The sequence below is a fragment of the Engystomops pustulosus genome, chromosome 10 (genome assembly GCF_040894005.1).
Source record: "Engystomops pustulosus chromosome 10, aEngPut4.maternal, whole genome shotgun sequence".
Taxonomy (NCBI): domain Eukaryota; kingdom Metazoa; phylum Chordata; class Amphibia; order Anura; family Leptodactylidae; genus Engystomops; species Engystomops pustulosus.
The window spans coordinates 26,706,815-26,727,256 of NC_092420.1; positions in this window are offsets into that span (position 1 = coordinate 26,706,815).

Genomic DNA, 20,442 nt, shown 5'->3' on the forward strand with positions numbered 1-20,442 from the left:
ATAGCGGCACAGTGTATTGTCGTCGGACAAAAAAGGTGAACCTGAGACTCAGTGGGGGTCGCGGCATGCACGCAACGGAAATCGGGGGGCGTGGCCGTAAGAAAACCCGATGGATTCGGAAAAACCGCCGTATTTTTTTTAAAAAAAAATGTCGCTTGACACGCCCAGGGTAGGACGGTGAACTTCAGTGAACTCCGACGGAATTCAGCGCAGCAGCGACACCTAGTGGACATCGGGCGCACTACTTTAGTGAATCGCCGGAAGACCCGAATCATCCACTGAGAATGCGCCACTGGATCGCGACAGGCCCGGGTAAGTAAATCTGCCCCATTATGATTAATGTCCTCCAAAATGTTTTATATTTTTGTATAAATAGAGATAAAAGGGCTGTACTTGTCTGTAGATATAAATCTTTAACGGGTCAGTACAAGTATGTATACCTGGTACAGGAAGGTATGTGGTGAACAATTTTATTCTTGTATTTTAAATTCTAGGCTAGAAGGTTATTAGGTTGAAAAATATAAACTATTTCTCTTTTAGTTAAAAAAAGGAAATGACATATTATACTAATGTAAGGATAATGTAATTCTTTATTATAGTAGGTACAGTTTTTCCATGAGCAGTAGAAAACTGGGTGCCTGTTAAAAATTTTAATCCCCCCCCTGACTATTGCCCCATATGACCATCATTAGAAAGCCAATGAGACTCTGCCAAAGTCCATACAGCTGTGATAGCAATGGACAGTTACCCAAAATTCATTGCAAGCCCCATGAGTGTCCACACATTTTATCTTCCCACCCATTTCAGTATCATACATAGAGTTGGTGGACTATACCTTTAAGAGACAGCTGAAGTTTTTTCTCCCAATCTTTCCTTACTTTGTGAACACATTGATAATTGTTAGTGTCCTGGAAATGAGTCCAAATGACTTCCTCTACTTTTCTTAAGTGGCTGTAGTGTTTATACTTCCATCGTCAGCAGAAGTGGATTTTTTACATTTACTGGATTTTCTAAGCTTTTTCTACTTAGATGAAATCTACTGTTAAAATCCATCATGATAAACCGGTGACACCTACTTATAGATCTAAACACTGTGGGGCACATTTACTTACCCGGCCGACGGAGTGCACCCGAAGTACATTGTCCGACAATTCACTAAGATCATGCACCCGATTTCCTGCATGTGTCGCTTCCCCGCTCAGGTGCACCGGAGTTCACCTTCTTCTTCCTGGTGCATGTAAGTGCATTGGTTGAGACACAATTTGAATCTTAAATCCCGCGCTCAGTCCGAATCAGTCAGATCGTCCGATGGTCCGCCCCCCGATTTCTGTTGCATGAAAGCCGGCTCCCCTGCGCCAAAATCCGATCACGTGCCCCTTCTAAATACCTGTCACAGCGCTGCAAATCGCGAAAATTTCCAAAATCCGACAAAAGTGCATTCTGCAGACCCTTATTACCGTATTTTCCGGGCCATTAGGCGCACCGGAATATAAGGCGCATCAGTCCGATGCGCCTTATATATGTAATAATTCCATATATAAGGCGCATCGGACTATAAGGCGCAGGGTCCGGGGGCGTGGCGGAGGTCCCGACGGGACGAGATGCGACGCCGAGCCGAGACGCGGAATGCGGGGAAGGTGAGCGGGGAAGGTGGAGAATGGCATACTTACATAGGTCCCCGCTACCGGAGACAGCAGATCTCCAGCGGGAACTGCAGACCGACGCGGCAGAAGTTGTTCGTGCCGCGTGGTCTGCAGTTCCCGCTGGAGATCTGCTGTCTCCGGTAGCGGGGACCTATGTAAGTAGGGTCCGCTGCCCTCCTATAGGGCGCACCGGACTATAAGGCGCACTTTGGATTTCCAAGGAAATCCAAGGCTTTTATGTGCGCCTTATAGTCCGGAAAATACGGTAAATAAGCACCTGTGACTTTGGTAATCTTCTTATATTTGCTATCCATGGCCTCCTCTCTTCTAAAATTTACTTTTAAAATTATGCTAATGAGGAGGCATTAACGGAGCCCCTCTGTGCTGTAGCTTCACAGGCTGTTGCTCTCTCACCCTCTCCCCTGATCCCTCAGAACTTCCCACCCCTCACTGCCAAATGTAATCTGACACAGTGGGAGGTAGACATGCTCCTGCTAAGTGTAACAGCATGTGATGCTACAACATCCTTTTAGGTCATTAGCATCATTTTAAAAGGAGGTCATAGATAACAGATATAAGAATATTACCACAGTCATGGTGCCTGGTGTCCCTGGTTTATCATGCTTGACCTTGACAGTAGTAATTTCTCTGACGTCAACAGATATCCAACTAGGTTAATTGCGGGGTAGAACAAAATCTGCTGGAGCCCAAGACAAAAATTATCTGCTGCTGAGAAGAGCTGGGGGATGATGGTTGTGGACCCCACTAATCTGGTATTGAGGACCTATAGTATTCTAGGTCATCAATATTTTTAGCCCAGACACCCCTTCAAGGATCAGCCTATCTCAAGAACAACTGTTAATGCACATACTAATTTTTTATCCCTAACCCTCCAAAAACCTTAATGTTATACAATTTTCGTTTCTCACAACCAGGGCGGCTGTTAGGGGAGGAGGGAAGGTAAATTGCACAATTGCTCAGGGCCCGGTCCCCAGAGGGGGGCCCCAGGCTTAAACCATCAGTGCCACTAGTCACTGTTATTGTCATTGTAGCTCTGCCCCGCCCTATACTGCAGCCAGGGGTGGACTGGGAATTTAAAGTGGCCCTGGAAAAAACTGTAAAAGTGGCCCCATTCTGTGGGCGGGGTCAAAACAAGTAGGCGTGGCCTTGTGATGTGGGTGGAGGAGTTACTAAACTCCATACAAACTGTTAATAGATGGTCTAAATCAACATGTACACCGCAGAGAAAGACACTCATACTGCCTCCTTGTAAAGGAATAACACTTTTATTTTAAAAGCACACAACTTAATACTGCCATATATGTACACTAAAACCATACTACAATACCTTCTCCAATAAACAAGAATGTAACTACTATAATACTACTGCCCCTAAGTAAAATATATTGTAATAATGCCCCCCTATGTACAAGAATATAACTCCTATAATACTGCCCCCTTTGTACAAGAATATAACTCCTATAATACTGACCCCTATGTACAAGACTATAACTACTATAATACTGCCCTCTATGTACAGGAATATAACTACTATAATACTGCCCCCTATGTACAAGAATATAACTACTATAATACTGCCCCCTATGTACAAGAATATAACTACTATAATACTGCCCCCTATGTACAAGAATATAACTCCTATAATACTGCCTCTATGTACAAGAACATAACTCCTATAATACTTCCCCTATGTACAAGAATATAACTACTATAATACTGCCCCCTATGCACAAAAATATAACTCCTATAATCCTGCGCCCTATGCACAAAAATATAACTCCTATAATACTGCCCCCTATGTACAAGAATATAACTACTATAATACTCCCTCCTATGAACAAGAATATAACTACTATAATACTCCCCCCTATGTACAAGAATATAACTACTATAATACTGCCTCCTATGTACAAGAATATAACTACTACAACACTGCCCCCTATGTACAAGAATATAACTACTACAACATTGCCCCTATGTACAGGAATATAACTACTATAATACTGCCCCCTATGTACAGGAATATAGCTACTATTACTAGTAGCCAGCACCCCCCAGTACAATACAACCTGCCAGCCCAAAGCCCCAGTATACGGCCCATAGCCCCAGTATACAGCCTGCCAGCCCATAGCCCCAGTATTCAGCCCCTGCCCCAGTATACAGCCAGCCAGCCCATATCCCAAGTATACAGCCCCTGCCCCAGTATACAGCCAGCCAGCCCATAGCCCCAGTATACAGCCCCTGCCCCAGTATACAGCCTGCCAGCCTATAGCCCCAGTATACAGCCTGCCAGCCCATAGCCCCAGTATACAGCTTGCCAGCCCATAGCCCCAGAATACAGCCCCTGCCCCAGTATACAGCCTGCCAGCTCATAGCCCCAGTATGCAGCCTGCCAGCCCATAACCCCAGTATACAGCCCCTGCCCCAGTATACAGGCAGCCAGCCCATATCCCAAGTATACAGCCCCTGCCCCAGTATACAGCCAGCCAGCCCATAGCCCCAGTATACAGCCCATAGCCCCAGTATACAGCCTGCCACCCATAGCCCCAGTATACAGCCCCTGCCCCAGTATACAGCCTGCCAGCTCATAGCCCCAGTATGCAGCCTGCCAGCCCATAACCCCAGTATACAGCCCCTGCCCCAGTATACAGGCAGCCAGCCCATATCCCAAGTATACAGCCCCTGCCCCAGTATACAGCCAGCCAGCCCATAGCCCCAGTATACAGCCCCTGCCCCAGTATACAGCCTGCCAGCCCCAGTATACAGCCTGCCAGCCCATAGCCCCAGTATACAGCCCCTGCCCCAGTATACAGCCAGCCAGCCCATAGCCCCAGTATACAGCCCCTGCCCCAGTATACAGCCCCTGCCCCAGTATACAGCCTGCCAGCCCATAGCCCCAGAATTTTGCAGATTGTTTATAAACAGAAACTCATGAACTATAAACAGAGACTGCTCATTGTGTAAACACTGTCTGAGCTCTGCTTCTGTACTATGCAGGGGATACACTGCTCTGCAGAAGAGCTCAGTGCTTGCTTCTCACTCTGCGCCACTTTCGGGGTTTAGTGTTTCTACACCAAAATTGTGCCTAAATCAAAAAGTCGCTAATGATGAATCATTAGTAGCCGCAGCAAAACGTCTGGATTGATAGGATAAATGAGGAAAACATGGTTATTTTTGATGAACAGCTACTTTGGTGTTCAGGTGCAAAATTACTGCGACAAAATGAAAAGTCACGTAAACAACAAAAATACATCTGGCCTGTGTTTTTAGTTTGACTTTAACTTACAAATTTTTAAAATTCATTTTCAGTTAGGTATCCTGTTTGGCGCACGCGATCGGATTTTGGCGCATCGGCGCCGGCATGCACGCGACGGAAATCGGGGGCGTGGCCGAACGAAAACCCAACGGATTTGGAAAAACCGCCGCATTTAAAAAAAATAAATGTGTCGCGAAAATTGCACTTACCTTCGCTCAGTGCGGCTCGGTGTATTCCAGTGCGTTCCGATGCTCTTCAGAGCAGCAGCGCCACCTGGTGGACGTCGGAGGAACTACCTTAATAAATCTGCCCCATTATCTAATTTACTGTTATTGACAAAAATTCTGCATTTCACTTATATAAGTCCAACCTGTCTCCATCAGTCCTGGTGTTCATAATTTTAGTTGCCCCTGGTTTCCGACTTTAGGGTCGGCAGCCATCTTGCCTGATGCTGTGGAGAGCTTAACTGCTCTCTCTCTCTCTCTGCTTCCTGCAGTGGTCCCCCCCCCCCTGCATTCCAGGACGAGCTCTCACTGATACACACTCACTTTCTGCCAGCAGCAGCAGCGAGAGGAAAGCTACAAGCTACAGGCAGATAAGTTCTTTATCCAGGGAGGGGATATTGCGATAGAGCAGAGATGTAGTAGAGCTTAGAAAGTCATTGGGGGTCATTTATTAAGGGCCCGATTCGCGTTTTCCCGACGTGTTACCCGAATATTTCCGATTTGCGCCGCTTGTACTTAAATTGCCCCGGGATTTTGGCGCACGCGATCGGATTGTGGCGCATCGGCGCTGGCATGCGCGCGACGGAAATCGGGGGGCGTGGCCGAACGAAAACCCGACGTATTCGGAAAAACCGCCGCATTTAAAAACCGAAAATGTGTCGCATAAGGACCGCTTACCTTCACCTGGTCCAGCTCGGTGCATTCCGGCGCGATGAGTTTACTTTCAGCGCAGCAGCGCCACCTGGTGGACGGCGGAAGAACTACCTTATTAAATCCCGGCCGGACCCGAATCCAGAGCGGAGAAGCCGCCGCTGGAACGCGAATGGACCGGGTAAGTAAATTTGCCCCATTGTGTGTTATATGCATCTCATAGATCTCATCATATCATCTCTGATCAGTCTTATCTGTCTTTCTCTGTGTCAGATACTAGTGGAAGTTCAGAAGCTAAATGAAAGTGTATATTAACCTGTACCCTTATAATCTAGGCACACTATCAACACACAGCATCACACAGCACTAGAGGAATCATGAAGTTTCTGCTTAGAGAGTCCCCGCCCCTCACACACTCTGGGATTTTACACTGACCATCACTGAGTTATAGGAGCTAAAACAGCAATAAATCTGAGTAAAATTGTTAATTAAGGGGTTAAAAATGATTTTTATTGTGCAAACATCACCAGAGGATTGAAAATTGAGAAATTTCTTTCATGGGCAATTCCCTTTAAGACACACAGTGATTGAGAGATCTCTCTAGCCGTACAGTTCCCTTTATGGTATTTTTGTTAGTTATACATCCAGTAAGAAATCCTTTCTCTGATCTTTATGGAATCACAACTCCTCTTTCATTTTGTACAATAACTTCTATTACATTTTTTATTTCATCATTTTACAAACAAATTGATTTTCACATAAAAGAGGCCTCGACTGAATTTATTCTAGATCTGATCAAGTCATTAAAATGCTAAACTGACCTTGCATCTCTAAGTAACTCTTCAAAGATAAAATAAGATTTAATCTGTAATATGATTTTTCTAATGTGCTTGAAAAGAGCATCCATCATTACCGGTCCTGCGGCGCCATCTACTGTGTAATGAAAACATAAGAGACATCATTCATATTCAAAGTGTCCTAAACCGCCTAAATCATATACAAAGAACCACATTAGAGTATTGTATGAACAGGGCTAAAAGACAAAGTGATAAGTGAATCTGTACTTTCTATTACAATAAAATGTCAGGTGGCTCATGATCTTGTTAAGGTAACAATATTACATCTGCTGTATAAAGCGATAGTCAACCAGCCGACAGCTGTTTCTCATGAATATTTAGTTCAGACCTGGTATTCTTCTGTGGATTTAGAATGATACTGCAAGTTGATCTGCTGCAACGTGGGCTCCAGACGTAGCAGCTGCTACTGGGCCCACAATGTCAGGGGTCCAGACATCTGGGTATTGGATTTGTATTGGGTGTGTATATGCTGTATGTGTGTGGGGTGTGTATATACTGTATGCCTGTATATGGTATTGTATGTATGCGTATATTTGGTGTATGTTTGTATAGATGTGATGTGTATATGTGTGTCTGTTTATATGGCTTTATATGGTATGTATATATATATATATATATATATATATATATATGTATATATATATATATATATATATATATATATATATGTGTGTATATGCTGTATGTGTGTATATATTGGGGCACATTTACTAAGGGCTGTGCGCCGCTTTGTGACACACTTTTTTTGGACTGTGCCCGTTCTTTAATGTTAAAATGGCTTGCACAGGTATGTAAGTAGTTGGTGCGGTACGATCATGGCACATGTGACCCTTTTATAATGCAATTGCGCTGGCGCCCATGCCACGCAATAGATGAATTTCTAGTTTGGCGTTTAATTTTAAAATAGTAGTGAGTGCCAGTTTTCTGGCACTAGAATTGACTCCAGTCCCCTAGTGGAGCCAATTGCAGCCAGGCCGTGCACCTAATTTATGACGTGACCTTTGCCTTGTCATATCTTAGGCACCTGTTGTACTTGGGGCAAACACTGATCTATATATATTTCCACCATGAATATATGACCAGGGTACATACACAATAGGGCATATTTACTAAGCTCCGCACCCCATTTTTCTGTTGGAGTTTGCACATTGGGCCAGATGTATCACTCGTTTTGTCTGTTGTTTTTGCGCCTTTTCATAGTGTTGCACTGTTTTTGCGCCAGTTTTGCAACTAAATACCAAACTAATCACGCAGCAAAAATAACCATGTTTTACTCATTTACCCTAGCAATCCAGGTATTTGCTGCACCTAATAGTCATTCATCATTAGCAACGTTCCATTCAGATGCAAAAACGGCGCAAAAACACTCCAGCCTGAAGGTGGTGTAAACTGAGAAGCAACACTTGTACAGAGCAGCCTATCCCCAGCAGACACTACAGACATTACATGCAGCCTCTCTTTACAGATCATTACCTTTTATTTACAAACAATCTGCAAAATCCTGATCTCAGAGCAGGATAGAGGAAAAGTTTGTAGGATTTTGTAGACAGTACAGAGAAGTGTCCCCCCTCCCCATGTTGCAGGATAGAAGAGAAGTTTGTAGGATTTAGCAGATAGTACAGACAAGTGTCCAGTGTAGCAGGATGACCACACTGGTGTCTGAGGAGGATACTGGCCTGAATTACAGGGGGCAGCAGAAGATTAGCATTGGAGGATCCCTCCAGGAGAAGCCACTGCTCTGGACATTACTGGGTGCAGCTTGCAACACACCTGGCCTCTGCTGTGAGGGTAATTTCCATGCAGGGGGAGGAGCAAAGAGGTGCTTTCCGGTGCTCAGCCCATGTTCAAGGTGCATTAAAAAAAAGTGGAGCACTATGTCGGGGCAGTGCATGAAGTGCCAGATTCATGAAGAACAGGCGCAAGAAATCCTGTATCTGGCGTCGTACCTTACCTGTTTTATTTTTCCACTTGTCGAATATGCGGAACTGGCGGACAAACAGAGGTACGTATGTGAAATTGAACAGACTCATGTGATCCAAGGTTTAACATTGTTGCAAGCTAGATACATATGTTGATGAATAATCTATATAAACAAATGCTATTGCAATATATTCGTGATGTTACAAGAAAACTGATGTTGCTGATGGGCGATATCTGAAGTAAAGTCTTACAAGTTTTTGTATAAATTATTGTGGTTATTGTTTGGACACTATTTACTGGATGACGATCATAAATCTCCTTCATCCAGTGGGCCCTGTAAGCAAATTTGTGTTTCGCTGTACAATACTTATTATTTTATGTCACTGTATAATCTCTGAACTCTTTGTGTAGATTTTCAAATTTGCAAGAGAACCCTGTAGTCTTTCCAGCCATAGATAATTCTAGAGCAAGTTTATGAAGTGAAGATGTGAGGTGAGGTGAGCGACCACAAGGTAGCAAGACAAGTGATGCTTTCACCTCATGGGAAAACAGAAGTATCAATCTGTTACACATGTCAGCTTCAATGAATGTTGGTGAGTTACTGTCACCTCTCATTCCTCACACACATCTGTATTCCCGGATGTAATATCCCTGTCTGTGTCCCATTTTGGGCTTTACCATTTTGTGTCAATCAATTTACTGCTTGAACACATTACCTATGAATCCCCCCAAGGTGAAATTCATGGATTTATCCACATACGCTACCTATGGAGAATGATCTCAGTTCTATCAGTATAAAAGAAACAACACAATCACTATGTCACAATACTAATGTTTTACTGTACACGTAAAGGCTGTGGACACCTGTGTAAACTACGTACACCAATAACCATGCATGATGCCAGGTTCCTGTAGTAAAATAACATGCACTTATTCTCCTGTATGCAAAAATCATCATTTCCATAATGCAACTTTTATTACATTCAGCGTGTTGTAAAAGTGTTCCCTAGTACTGGTCACTTGTTATCAGCCATATGTCTATATTGCACCTTTATAATCTCTGCTACATTCAAAATGCATAGCTACTATGTCATTAGATAATGCCAGAAGACTTCCCTTTCCCCTGTGTAATACTAATATACAGAGACAGAGAGATATTCATCGCAAGATCATGTCTTTATCAGAGATTTAGCTGTATCAGACTGGGCTGTCTACTGTGAGATGGGAGGGGTGTGTCTGAGGAAGGAACTGAGAGTTATCAGATTGGGCTGTCTACTGTGAGATGGGAGGGGTGTGTCTGAGGAAGGAACTGAGTGTTATCAGATTGGGCTGTCTACTGTGAGATGGGAGGGGTGTGTCTGAGGAAGGAACTGAGCTTTATTAGACTGGGCTATCTGCTGTGAGATGGGAGGGGTGTGTCTGAGGAAGGAACTGAGCTTTATTAGACTGGGCTGTCTGCTGTGAGATGGGAGGGGTGTGTCTGAGGAAGGAACTGAACTTTATCAGACTGAGCTGTCTGCTGTGAGATGGGAAGAGTTGGTCTGAGGAAGGAACTGAGCTTTATCAGACTGGGCTGTCTGCTGTGAGATGGGAGGGGTGTATCTGAGGAAGGAACTGAGCTTTATCAGACTATGCTGTCTACTGTGAGATGGGAGGGGTGTGTCTGAATAAGGAACTGAGCTCTATTAGACTGGGCTATCTGCTGTGAGACAGGAAAGGGTACAGCTGAGCGAGAAGCTCGGCTCAGAAAAACAAGATGTCTGCCGATCCTAAAGGTCGAGTCTAGGGCAACCAAAATTGTGTACACCAGGATTAAGAGAGACAGGTTGGAATTAAATCTGTGAAATGCTGTATTTTTTTGTTAATAACAGTGAATTAGAGAATGTGTTATTTTGTTATCCTAAGAAAGTACATCAAAGAAACTTGTCGTGGGAATACCCCTTCAACTACTTGGCCCTTTTTTCGTTTTACTGTTTCCCCTTTATGCTCCTCAATTTCAAATATACATACTTTTTTAAAGAGTTTCCATGCCATGTTCTGGGAAGCAGGAAAAAAAATTCTTAATCTGGTGAAATTTCTGAAAAAAAACACATTTTGAGCGATTTTCTTGTGGGTTCGATATTTCCACCGTTTACTTTTCATCCCAAATGACAAATGCCATTTATTTTTTGAGTTGGGATACATATATATATATATATATATATATATATATATATATATATATATATATATATGTATTGTTTTAATAAATAAAAAAAAAATTAAAACCTTTTGTAAAAAAAAATACTTCTGACGCCAATAACTTTTTATGAGTTGCAAAATGGCAAAAAAAAGGTGGGTCAAATATTTGGGGGCTATTTTCTGTTATGGGGTTCACCCAGGGAATAACGGTTTTATAGTTTGGGACTTTTGGGAGACGGGAATACCAAACATGTCTTTTTTGTTTATTTTTATATCAGTGCTATAGTGATTTAAAATGTTAGGTCTTTATAGTTTTGCTAGTGATCTCTAAGCGTGTGCCGCAGAGGAGGTGACGATCGAATCCATGATGGCGGTGCGCATTTGCCAGCAGTATTTAAATTTCTCTGGCACCTTTGCCAGGGACATTTCAATGGTTAACATTCCATATATGCAGTAAACATCCACCCTCCATGGAGAGGGCTCTGCCCATGAGCCCTCTAAATACTTGCTTTCCAAAGATGTGCCGTAAAAGTGTGGCATGCATCAGCAACGGGTAAATATTAGTTGTTTAAATTGAAAGTGATTTCTTATGAAAAACATTTTATATATACATTTAAGTATATGTATGTATGAGTTTTTAAAAATGTTAGAAAAATGCCAGTATCGTATGGAAGGATGACATCTTTCATTTCATAGTATGGATACCCAAGAAACATGGAGTAGGATGGTGAAAGGTATGTATATGACAAGAGCAGCAATCAACACCAAGATATGGAGGGAATTCCAAAATCCATTAATGTAGACCTTAGTTTCATAGTTTCATAGTTTATATGGTTGAAAAAAGACACTTGTCCATCAAGTTCAACCAAAGAAGGGAAGGGATTGGATGAGGAAGGGATTTACGGGAAACAATTCTATATAACATAACCATCAATGTTATTTAGGTTTAAAAAGGCATCTAGACCCTATTTGAAGCTCTCTGCTGTCCCTGCTGTGACCAGCGCCTGAGGCAGGCTATTCCACAGATTGACCGTTCTCATAGTAAAAAAGCACTGTATGCAAAATACCTAAAAAATCTAAAATCTTGCCCAAAATGTAAAAAAATAAATGCAAACACAACCCACTGTTTTTGGAGTTGTCCTCCCATAAGAAGCTACTGGACAAATATGATAGACTATATAAACCCACAAGATATAATAAAAAAAATTAAAATAGATCCCTGGTTATGTCTATTCCATTATGACCAGTATCCAAAAAAAAGCTATTTTGATACAACGGCTTGTGAAAAAGAAGCCCCTAAGATAGAGCAGGCTGATAAATTATATAAGCAATTGGAAGAAATTGAATTTAAAGGAAACCTACCATTTCAAATGGTAGGTGTAAGCTGTAAACACCGAGCACCAGCTCAGGGTGAGCTGGTGCCGGTGCTTAGCTTCATTAGTGTTAAAACCGCGGTATCGCGGTTTTAACACTTTTTAAACTTTATAGCAGAAGCTGCTTCGGCGCTGCGCGCGACCGTGTGCGCGCAACGCCTGTGGCATTTCCTATGTTGGCGCGCGCACGCAGCGCCGAAGCAGTTTCTGCTATAAAGTTTAAAAAGTGTTAAAACCGCGGTATAACGAAACTAAGCACCGGCACCAGCTCACCCTGAGCTGGTGCTCGGTGTTTACAGCTTACACCGACGATCTGAACTGGTAGGTTTCCTTTAAATAAGCCTAAAATATACAACCATCACTAAGACACATAAGCCCGGTGCTGTAGTGGTCAAGGAAGGGTGGGAGTCGGAAATGGGGATAGGGACTGAAATATTTGGATAAGCTGTATATACAGGCAGTCCCCAGGTTCCATACAAGATAGGGTCTGTAGGATTGTTCTTAAGTTGAATTTGTATGTAAGTCGGAATTGTATATTTTATCATTGTAATCCCAGACAGAACTTTTTTGGTCTCTGTGACAATTGGAGTTTAAAAATGTTGGGTTGTCATAAGAATCAGGATTAACAATAAATCTTCATTGCAGACACCTGTGATAACTGTTACAGCTGATTATTGTGGCCTAGGACTAAAGTACAGTAAATTACCAATATCCAGAGGTCCGTTTGTAACTAGGGGTCGTATATAAGTCGAGTGTTCTTAAGTAGGGAACCACCTGTACATTATATGTTATATCCATTTTCCTGCCTATTTATTATGACCATGTATGTAACTTTAATTAATAAAAAAAAAACAACAATTCTTATTAAAAGGTAGTCATATCAGACATGTGTAGGTCAACCTATTAAGCAGTCATTCCATTGTTCCTTCAGATCCAGAACCATGTACTTGGTATTTTAGAAGACGGACCTATTAAACTTACTAGGTCATTTTCAAATGGTCAGCCGGCTCTAAGTAACCCAAGGCTCCAGAGACAGAATTCACAGATTTATTGATGACAGATCATCTCTAATTTGTATGGAATGGGATTTGCCATAGGAAAAAAATTACATCTATCTACCCAAGAGGGAAAGCTCTGTCTCCTCTGCTAAACTCAAATGTTACAGGTTCATCTGCTATTATACACCGTTTCCTTGTTCATTTACAATGCCCCTGCAATAAAAGATCCAGTCTATGGTTAAACAAAACCTTACAACTAATCTATATATGCAATGCAGAACATTGCTGGATATATAAGCCAGAAATGTATAAGGTGAAGGAAGTCGGTGGCCTGTAGACATCTCATTGTCTTTGACTTACTTGAAGCTTTAAATTACACGACCAGCATTTAATGGCGAACTAATGGAAAGCAACTGATTGTCAGTAAGGAAGATCAATGTATGTAATTTGGAGGGAGGCTATCTGATACATCTTGATTTATCCTAGCAACAAACTGTACATCAATGACCTATAACACAGGGTAATGTATATCACATTCTCACATTCATGGATGTGATATAACACAGGGCAATGTATATCACATTCATGGATGTGATATAAAACACATGCACATTTAATGCACGGGGGTAGGTGGTAAGAAACAATGTTAATAATTTACAGTAATTTAACTCTTCCAGCACCCTGATACAGTGTTGCAACAACTGAAAGGATTGGCCAGGACTAGACATGTGACTCGGCAGTATAATAGCAGGGTCACATGTTCAGATGACATTCCACACAGGAGACAGAGCAAGGGAGAGGTTGTTGTTCTTCATCGGTTCATTCATATTGGAAGGGGCATCTCAAAAACAAACAATTGCCTTTTTCAGGGCACTTTGGTATAGAGAAGAGGTTGCTGTTATTAGGAACATGAGGCAATCCGAAATAATTGGTCTTTTTAGGGGCCTCTCTATTAGGCTACGCAAAGGCTACTACAGGGCATGGATATTATTACTGCTTATACAGGAGTATATGGCAATACTTGGAAAGACCAGGCAGGAATATCAACGTTTACTGCTTCAACCAGCAACATATTCCAAAGGTCCTGTCTCTGTACAATTTTTAGCTCCAGAAAAATCATAAATGTGCTGCTGTCAATGAATACTGTGCACTAATACCTAGATTGTAAATGTGCTCCTGTTAGTGAATAGTGTGCACTAATACCAAGAATGTAAAGGTGCTGCTGTCAGTGAATAGCATGCTCTAATATCAAGATTGTAAAGGTGCTCCTGTCAGTGAATAGCATGCACTAGTACCTAGATTTTAAAGGCACTCCTGTCAGTGAATAGTGCACGCTAATACCAAGATTGTAAAGGTGCTACTGTCCGTGTATAACATGCACTAATGCCAAGATTGTAAAGGTGCTCATGTCAACAAATAGCATGCATTAATACCTAGATTGAAAAGGCACTCCTGTCAGTGAATAGTGCGCACTAATACAAAGATTGTAAATGCACTCCTGTCAGTGAATAGTGCGCACTAATACCTGGATCATAAAGGTTCTGCTGTCAGTGAATAGTGTGCAGTAATACCTACATCACAGAGGTTCTGGTGTGAGTTAATAGCATCTAGTAATACTTAGATCATATATGGGCTGTTGTCAGTGATTAACTCTAATACTTAGATTGTAATGTGGTTGTCAGTGAAAAGTGAGCACTAACGCAAAGATTGTAAATGCACTCCTGTCAGTGAATAGTGTGCACTAATACCTGGATCATAAAGGTTCTGCTGTCAGTGAATAGTGTGCAGTAATACCTACATCACAGAGGTTCTGGTGTGAGTTAATAGCATCTAGTAATACTTAGATCATATATGGGCTGTTGTCAGTTTTTAACTCTAATACTTAGATTGTAATGTGGTTGTCAGTGAATAGTGAGCACTAATACAAAGATTGTAAATGCACTCCTGTCAGTGAATAGTGTGCACTAATACCTGGATCATAAAGGTTCTGCTGTCAGTGAATAGTGTGCACTAATACCTACATCACAGAGGTGCTGGTGTTAGTTAATAGCATCTAGTAATACTTAGATCATATATGGGCTGTTGTCAGTGATTAACTCTAATACTTAGATTGTAATGTGGTTGTCAGTGAATAGTGAGCACTAATACCATGATTGCAAAGGTACTCTGTCAGATGATAAATGTGCTGTTGTCAGCAAATAGTGAGCAGTAATACCTAGATCATAAAGGTGCTGTTGTCAGTGAATAGTGGGGAGTTATACCTAGATTGTGAAGATGCTGTCACAGTCATGTTTGGTACTACAAGGTTTTTTAAAATAAGAAAAGCAGGAGTTAAGGGATAGGGATGTGGCCATGATGCTGCGGCTAGTGGTGATGAAGGAGCTGGTGCTGCAGGGAGAAAAAAAGAAACAAAGGCCATCCCACAGGGTGTCTTCAGCGTAGCATTTTTCTCACAGAAGACGTAACACATGTGCTCCCAGTTCATAAAGTGTGCTCAAAGCCTTAGGAATCTGAGCACCTCATGAGTGACCAGGTACCTGTAGAGTAAACATGAGCTTCAGTGACTGAGACACAACTCTAGGAACACATATGGCTCCTCCTGCTGTTTCAGCTTGTACCACCACCTCCCAAGTCACAAGGCCACCCATCTCCCAGAAAAGAGAGGATGTGATGACATCATCACTTCCACCACCATCATCTCCAAGCCTGTCCACGCCATCCTTTTAGCTCTCCATCCTCTGGAATAGGAGCATTTCCAAGTAGCTAGCCTTTGAAATGTTCCCAATCAGGCTGGTTGAAATGGACAACTTTAGAGATCTGATGGTGGCGGTTGTCCCACGGAAAGCAGTTCTCTGAACTGTAACTTGATATTTTTACTTTCTGTATTGTCATGAGTTGAACTTGAAATTTTTGCAATCCGTATTCCTGGAACTTGAACATGAGATTTAGAAAATCTGTATTAGTGGAACTTGAACTGAATATTTTGACTTTCTAGTTGAACTTGAAATTTTTACAATATGCATTCCTTGAACTTAATTTGAAATTATGACTTTCAGTATTCCTGGAACTTGAAATTTTGACTTTTGGTATTCCTGGAACTTGAAATTTTGCCAATCCACGTCATCAGAATTTAAAACACAGTGTGGGACATGTATTATCGTGTCTGTGCCTTAAAAATTCCTGGGATCTTTAGTTTTTTTGGGTGCAGAATTGTTGTGGATCATTTATAATGAGTTTGCGCCAGAAGGAACAGATGTTTCCGACTATCCCAGCTCCTCCATCTTTTTTTGGCGTAAGTGGGCGTGACCTAACTTTTCCAATTTATCCGTCACAATTATTGTATTTTGTCTGCATTTTTATTCGCAATTTTTGGCGCACAATAGACTGGGAAAAAAATGGTCACAGAGCAAAATTAAGGCGCAGTCCACGTAAGCTTTTGCCGCACATCTCAATGATGTGCATTTTTATGGCGCACAACTGATTATAACCGTCTAACCATTATTTACTTACAGCCGTGCGCCTCTTTAAAACATCGGGCTGTGCTTTCCGGAGACTGATCTCCGATACCGACAGTCGTGCTTGCGCCAGAATTAGTAAATCCCCCCCAGTGAGAGGATGGGTGCCTGGTTTTTCCATTCCCATACCCAGAGCACATGTAACCGCAGTGGCAACTGCCCTGCTATTCCCTACCATTTTTCAGCTTCTAGCCCTGACTATATACCCTCATTTTACAGACAATTTTCGGTGTTAAAATCCAGGTCCTGATCAATTTGGGGTTTTCTTGTTAAGGCCAACGTTCATCCAAATTTGGTCAAACCTGTTGAACCTTAATTTTTATCAACTAGCTCTTCTCTACGTCAGACAAGTGTGTTCTTATCCTCTCCTTCACTGCAGTAGTTGTATGAGCAGCCCTGTTTCCAAATTCCAACATTGCAGCTGCTGATCAGCTGTGTCAGAGGTCAAGAGACTGCTGTGGCCACACAGGTCATACTAAATATCTAGTGACTTATTTGTTTGTGCAGGGTGTAAGTAAAGGTCTGCATTAATTTAAGACTCCTCCTACTCTGCATATTAAAATCAATGAAGTATGCTACCTGGAAGGGAATGAAGCTACCAAGCAGCATGGACTACTTAATCTTTAAATTGTACATTACAAACTTGAATTTCCTAGGAGATTTCTCTACGGATCATTGGAGGTGCGCTGTAATAACATGAGACTGAAATGTTTTACTTGACGTCTTTAATGCTGTAGGTAAATGAATAGTGAGTCTGGGTATTCTGTAGTGACAATGATTTCCTATGACCTTTGCAGAAAGATGATGCAGCACATGATGGATTTTTCTTCCACATTTTTACTACTCTGTTTCCTTAAAAATAACTCAGAAATGTCACTTACGACGCTGCATGAATGTGACACAATGAGAGCGGAATTGTAATAAGTAAACGCGGATGATCATAATCCTGAAATAGAATGTATTATTCCCCCTGCTTTCTCTCATTTAAATAATTAGCATAGTCCGCATTTATATTGTAATTCTACATTATAGAAGATTGCATTATTTTTTTTCGCCAAATACTCTGAAGGCATGCTTCATTTCTCAAACCCCAAATCCTGCGGTCTGATGGGCAGCGCTTGTCTTGTCAGTTCAAACTAGTAAATTCAAGTCACATTATATTCAGATGTGATTAGTATTTAACAAGTGACGGGCTGTCTGGTGATTTTGTTTTCAGCCTAGATGAAGATATATCCTGCCTGCCAAAAGCTGTTCTGGTGATTAGCACTGGCCATAGTGGATTATCGATCTGTAATTCAATCTATAGCTTAAAATTAATCAAAATTTCCTCAGTTAAACTTAAAACTGCATTATCAACACTGTATTAAAAATACCATCGTTTTGCAATACTGTTGTAACACATACTATATCTTCCTATCCAGGGCAGGAATGTTTACCCGCTGAATAGGGGGATCCATCTATGGGCCCCTGAGCACCTGAGTGAAGTTGGCCCCCCCACCTTGTTCAAATCAAACAAAATTGGTGTCAAACGTTTGTGCTACGTTTGTGCTGGTTTGTGCAGCAGAAATTTTTGTTTGTGCCGCTATCGTTTTTAAGATTTTTATGAAAGTTTCCAGAGGTCATCAGAGGTCAACCAGCCCCCCCCCACATTGCCCAAATCAAACAAAACTGGTGCCGAACAATTCTGCTATGGTTGTGCTGGTTTGTGCTGCTCAAATTTTTGTTTCTGCTGCTTTTATTTTGAATATATGAACAAAAAATTAAAGTTCAAAAGTTCAACCAGCCCCCCCACATTAACCGAATCAAACAAAACTGGTGTCAAATGTTAGTGCTACGTTTGTGCTGGTTTGTGCAGCAAAAATTTTCATTTTTCGGTCCCAGTTTTGTTTCATTTGGGCAACGTGGGGGGGGGGGGTGGTTGACCTCTGATGACCTCTGGAAACTTTCATAGAAATCTTAAAAATGATAATGGCACAAACGAAAATTTCTGCTGCACAAACCAGCACAGATGTAGCACAAACATTTGACACCAATTTTGCTTGATTTGAACAAGGTGGGGAGGCCAACTTCACTCAGGTCCCCTGAGCTTGTGGGCCCCACAACCCTGTATGAGTAATGCGTGACATTACCCACGCTCATACCTCCCAACTTTTGTGACGGAGAGAAAGGGACATAAGATGGGGCACAGATAGCGTGACATGGTGAATTTTTTTGCCCTAAGCCGCCTCATTTGCCCCACACCTTACTAAACTCCTTTGCAATGTTATGCCTCTTTAGTGGCTACCACATAGTAGCCACATAGTCCTTCCTGTGACATCTGACCCTCCTGTGGAGTCCTTTATAAAATACCCCCTAATGTGGTCAGCCAGCATGTAATGCCCTCCTTCCTGTCACACTTCTAGTTCCATTATAATATCAATATCCAACTTTCTTTAGCCCTCCCTCCCCCCTCCACTCATAATGCACTTTTTTCTTTTGGCATCTTTATATTATATATATTTATAATATAATTATAATACTAGTGAGGGCATCGGATGTCTTCAGTATTGCAGCATTTTTCTGTGGTGGTTACAATTTTGGAAAAAGGGTGTTAATCTTTATCACCCTTATGTGGGGCATGAGCATTAGATAGATAAGCCAGGGATGTACTCCCAACGTGCACCAAAGCTTGAATAATACAGCACAGGTACAGGATTCCAGGTGAGAAGTCAGAGGGATTGGGGAGCTGTCCTAACCATTAGAGGCGCAGTGCAAGACAGTAGATAGAATAAGTGGGGACATTAAAGGAAACCTACCACCACGGATCTAACTATTAAGGTAGATCCGGTGGCAGGTTCCTCTAATGTAGAGTAGTATAACCCCTTTTAGGGCTAATTCGTTTGTGGCCCAGAATTTTTATACATTTTAATTCCTATAACATGCAAATTTTCTAAAGAGGCTACTGGGGTGTGGAGTAGCCGGAGCTGAGGCTACACGATGCGGCTACTCCACGCCCCAGTAGCCTCTTGCATTGGTAGGCAGAAAGCAAAAGGCTACTGGGGAATTAAAATGTATAAAAGTTTTGGGCCACAAAGGAATTAGTCCTAAAAAGGGCTATACTACTCTACATTAGAGGAACCTACCACCGGATCTACCTTAATAGATTTGTGGTGGTAGGTTTCCTTTAAGAGCTTGACCTTTCCATAAGCTCTCTAGTTTATTTTCTGGCATATTACACAACCCCCAACTTTTGCAATTAACATATAGAGTTTGGGATATACTCGCTGTATAAGACAACCCTGTCACGGGTGGTCCCGCAACCCATATCGCGGGTAGCGGGCTCACCCGTGCTGCCCAGCCCCCGCCAGCGCGCCGCCCGCGCGTCTCACCTGGCCCAGCTCCCGGCTCGCTCCCCTCCGCGGTCCACGCGTGTCCCCGACTGCTAGGGCTCCTTCTCAAGATTTAAAGGGCCAGCGCGCCATTAATTGGCGCTGGCCATATTGCCCAAATCTATTTAAGCCTGCCTCTTCCTGCAAGCCCTGCCGGATCTTTGTGCCTCACAGCCTGAGAGAAAGCTTTACTGCGATTAGCCTGCGTTCCTGTATCTCCTGCGTTCCTGTGTCCCTGTGTCCCTCCGTGTTCCTGTGTTACCTAAGCTCTTCCGTGTTTCCATGTACCAGTGATCCTCCGTGCTGCTGTTCTGTGTGATCCCGTAACCCTCTGCTTGGACCTCCTGTTGCTGACCCCGGATTGAACTCTGACGTTGCATCTCTGCCGCCTGCCCTGACCCTGTGCCTGGACTTTGACCACGAGATTGATTGCCG